This window comes from Astatotilapia calliptera, chromosome 10, assembly GCF_900246225.1.
Source record: "Astatotilapia calliptera chromosome 10, fAstCal1.2, whole genome shotgun sequence".
NCBI classification, from domain to species: Eukaryota; Metazoa; Chordata; class Actinopteri; order Cichliformes; family Cichlidae; genus Astatotilapia; species Astatotilapia calliptera.
Window position 1 is genome coordinate 25,272,378 of NC_039311.1, and position 4,311 is coordinate 25,276,688.

At 41.5% G+C, this 4,311-nt stretch overlaps 3 non-coding genes across 3 annotated transcripts; all 3 read left to right on the forward strand.

The window, feature by feature from the left end:
- Positions 1 to 1,262: 1,262 nt before the first annotated feature.
- Positions 1,263 to 1,351, forward strand: trnay-gua (transfer RNA tyrosine (anticodon GUA)). The gene is given in 2 exon segments: positions 1,263 to 1,299; positions 1,316 to 1,351. It is a non-coding gene; the product is annotated as a tRNA-Tyr (tRNA).
- A 784-nt stretch (positions 1,352 to 2,135) lies between these two features.
- trnay-gua (transfer RNA tyrosine (anticodon GUA)) lies at positions 2,136 to 2,224 on the forward strand. The gene is given in 2 exon segments: positions 2,136 to 2,172; positions 2,189 to 2,224. It is a non-coding gene; the product is annotated as a tRNA-Tyr (tRNA).
- A 785-nt stretch (positions 2,225 to 3,009) lies between these two features.
- On the forward strand, positions 3,010 to 3,098 carry trnay-gua (transfer RNA tyrosine (anticodon GUA)). The gene is given in 2 exon segments: positions 3,010 to 3,046; positions 3,063 to 3,098. It is a non-coding gene; the product is annotated as a tRNA-Tyr (tRNA).
- Positions 3,099 to 4,311: the final 1,213 nt, after the last annotated feature.

Sequence of the window (4,311 nt, forward strand, 5' to 3'; positions counted from 1 at the left end):
TTTTATTTTTATTTGTGTGTTTTGTAAGTCATGTGCAGCACAGCAGACCTGAAAAAGGGGGTGAGTGGTACAGAGGACTGCAGGTGGAAGATAAAGGGTATCCTTTCGTTACCTTTCATCTCCATGTTGAGGAAGTTGCTTTGGCTTTCTGTTTATCAGAAACATGAGAGCAAAGAGGGCTGCAGCTCTACCGTGCTGTGGATTCTTGCTAAGAGACTTAATCACACTCAAAAGTCTCCCAGAATTAAATAGTTGCCCCAAAGTACACTATTATTAACCTTTACCTACATGACCGGTTGCAGCAGATAGCCCCCCTCCCTCAGCCTTCCTGTTAAAAGGATGTTTTTCCTTCCCACTGTTGCCAAACTGCTTTCTCATGTGGGGTCATATGATTGTTAGATTCTCTACCGATTGTATGATCTGCTGTACAATATAAAACGCCTTCACGCGACTGTTGTTGTGATTTGGGGCTATTTGAATAAAGTTGAATTAAATTCACCTTGGAAATATCAAAACAGCTTCCTAACAAAACTTAATTGCAATGGCGTGTAATACCATTTCATAGTATAGCTGTACTCCTTTGAGTGATCAGTTGGAAAAGCAAAGACTTCTCTGTGTGTTGGAAGAAGACATGTTTCCTCCCACTTTACTCTAGTTTTGAGCCAGAAAGTAGGGCCAAGTCCTTAGGTCAAAAAAGACTGATCTACATTAAAGGTCGCTGACATTAAACTCCCACCGTCCTACAATCAAGTATACATTTGAGGGACACTGTAGGTGTATGGGAAATATCAAAACAGCTTCCTGTACTCCCTTTGACTTGATAAGGTGAAGGGTTCTAAGTCAGTAGCTATAGGTGCCCATGCAGTGTAACACACAGCGAACATAAGACATGTTCCAGACAGGTTAGGACAATTTTCAGAGGAAAAGTTGGGTGCAATCCCATGGTCCAACAGCGTTGGATCTACCAACAGTAAGGTAAGTGACATTCAAAAAAACACAGTCCTATGCTCTAGTATCAATTTCTCAAAATTGCTCCCTGTACTCCCCTGCGTCTGAACGCAGCCCAAGAGTTGGAAAAAGGAAGGATACTCATGTTGATGTGAAATATGTTCAGTGCCTCAGGCATGAAGGAACATGTAGAGTCAGACAGATACAGTTTTGTTATGTTCAAGTCCTTGCAACATGGAATTCTTGCAAAACACAGACTCTGTTAGGTCCCATGTATCCGATGGTCCAACAAACCAGACACTGCACATGTGATCCCTTCGATAGCTCAGTTGGTAGAGCGGAGGACTGTAGGTGTATGGGAACAGGAATCCTTAGGTCGCTGGTTCAACTCCGGCTCGGAGGAGATTTTACAATACCTTCTGTCTGTTCTGATTGAACGCAGCTAAAAACGAAAAAATTGATTGCAATGGCGTGTAATACCATTTCATAGTATAGCTGTACTCCTTTGAGTGATCAGTTGGAAAAGCAAAGACTTCTCTGTGTGTTGGAAGAAGACATGTTTCCTCCCACTTTACTCTAGTTTTCAGTCAGAAAGTAGGGCCAAGTCCTTAGGTCAAAAAAGACTGATCTACATTAAAGGTCGCTGACATTAAACTCCCACCGTCCTACAATCAAGTATACATTTGAGGGACACTGTAGGTGTATGGGAAATATCAAAACAGCTTCCTGTACTCCCTTTGACTTGATAAGGTGAAGGGTTCTAAGTCAGTAGCTATAGGTGCCCATGCAGTGTAACACACAGCGAACATAAGACATGTTCCAGACAGGTTAGGACAATTTTCAGAGAAAAAGTTGGGTGCAATCCCATGGTCCAACAGCGTTGGATCTACCAACAGTAAGGTAAGTGACATTCAAAAAAACACAGTCCTATGCTCTAGTATCAATTTCTCAAAATTGCTCCCTGTACTCCCCTGCGTCTGAACGCAGCCCAAGAGTTGGAAAAAGGAAGGATACTCATGTTGATGTGAAATATGTTCAGTGCCTCAGGCATGAAGGAACATGTAGAGTCAGACAGATACAGTTTTGTTATGTTCAAGTCCTTGCAACATGGAATTCTTGCAAAACACAGACTCTGTTAGGTCCCATGTATCCGATGGTCCAACAAACCAGACACTGCACATGTGATCCCTTCGATAGCTCAGTTGGTAGAGCGGAGGACTGTAGGTGTATGGGAACAGGAATCCTTAGGTCGCTGGTTCAACTCCGGCTCGGAGGAGATTTTACAATACCTTCTGTCTGTTCTGATTGAACGCAGCTAAAAACGAAAAAATTGATTGCAATGGCGTGTAATACCATTTCATAGTATAGCTGTACTCCTTTGAGTGATCAGTTGGAAAAGCAAAGACTTCTCTGTGTGTTGGAAGAAGACATGTTTCCTCCCACTTTACTCTAGTTTTCAGTCAGAAAGTAGGGCCAAGTCCTTAGGTCAAAAAAGACTGATCTACATTAAAGGTCGCTGACATTAAACTCCCACCGTCCTACAATCAAGTATACATTTGAGGGACACTGTAGGTGTATGGGAAATATCAAAACAGCTTCCTGTACTCCCTTTGACTTGATAAGGTGAAGGGTTCTAAGTCAGTAGCTATAGGTGCCCATGCAGTGTAACACACAGCGAACATAAGACATGTTCCAGACAGGTTAGGACAATTTTCAGAGGAAAAGTTGGGTGCAATCCCATGGTCCAACAGCGTTGGATCTACCAACAGTAAGGTAAGTGACATTCAAAAAAAACACAGTCCTATGCTCTAGTATCAATTTCTCAAAATTGCTCCCTGTACTCCCCTGCGTCTGAACGCAGCCCAAGAGTTGGAAAAAGGAAGGATACTCATGTTGATGTGAAATATGTTCAGTGCCTCAGGCATGAAGGAACATGTAGAGTCAGACAGATACAGTTTTGTTATGTTCAAGTCCTTGCAACATGGAATTCTTGCAAAACACAGACTCTGTTAGGTCCCATGTATCCGATGGTCCAACAAACCAGACACTGCACATGTGATCCCTTCGATAGCTCAGTTGGTAGAGCGGAGGACTGTAGGTGTATGGGAACAGGAATCCTTAGGTCGCTGGTTCAACTCCGGCTCGGAGGAGATTTTACAATACCTTCTGTCTGTTCTGATTGAACGCAGCTAAAAACGAAAAAATTGATTGCAATGGCGTGTAATACCATTTCATAGTATAGCTGTACTCCTTTGAGTGATCAGTTGGAAAAGCAAAGACTTCTCTGTGTGTTGGAAGAAGACATGTTTCCTCCCACTTTACTCTAGTTTTCAGTCAGAAAGTAGGGCCAAGTCCTTTGGTCAAAAGAGACTGATCTACATTAAAGGTCGCTGACATTAAACTCCCACCGTCCTACAATCAAGTATACATTTGAGGGACACTGTAGGTGTATGGGAAATATCAAAACAGCTTCCTGTACTCCCTTTGACTTGATAAGGTGAAGGGTTCTAAGTCAGTAGCTATAGGTGCCCATGCAGTGTAACACACAGCGAACATAAGACATGTTCCAGACAGGTTAGGACAATTTTCAGAGAAAAAGTTGGGTGCAATCCCATGGTCCAACAGCGTTGGATCTACCAACAGTAAGGTAAGTGACATTCAAAAAAGCACAGTCCTATGCTCTAGTATCAATTTTTCAAATTTGCTCCCTTGTACTCCCAGTATTAAGGTAAGTAACATAAAAAAAACAAAAACAAAAAACACAGTACTATGCTCTATTATCAATTTCTGTACAATGGAGAAGTCAAAATTGTTAGCTTTACTCCCCTGGGTCTGAATGCAGCCCAAGAGTTGAAAAATAGAAGGATACTCATGTTGATATGGATAATGTTCAGTGCCTTAGGCATGAAGGAACATGGCATAAATTACACCATTTCTTTATGTATAAAGAAAGCAAAACTGTTAAAAGTACCACATTTTTCCTCCTCCTGCTCATGCTGAACATTTGAAATTTACCTCTGTAACAAGGCCTACGTCCTTCAAGACCGATTAGTATAGACTGGTAAGTAAAAATTAGACACCCATGTCCTAAAATGGGAACATGGTTATGATGAAAACTTCTTTTTGATCAGTGGTAGTGGACATCAATGACAGTTGTGTCACTGTCATCTGATGGGATCTTCCCTGTTTTCTCTGTATTATTGTAGAGGGTTTACCTTGCAATATAAAGCAGCTTGAGGCAAATGTTGTTAAAAATTAAATCTACTAATCTATCCATGATAAATGACAAGCAAACAAGGACGCTACTTGTTCAAGTCAACTGGCACAGGTCAGTCTTTCCAAAATACCACAAAGACAAATTTC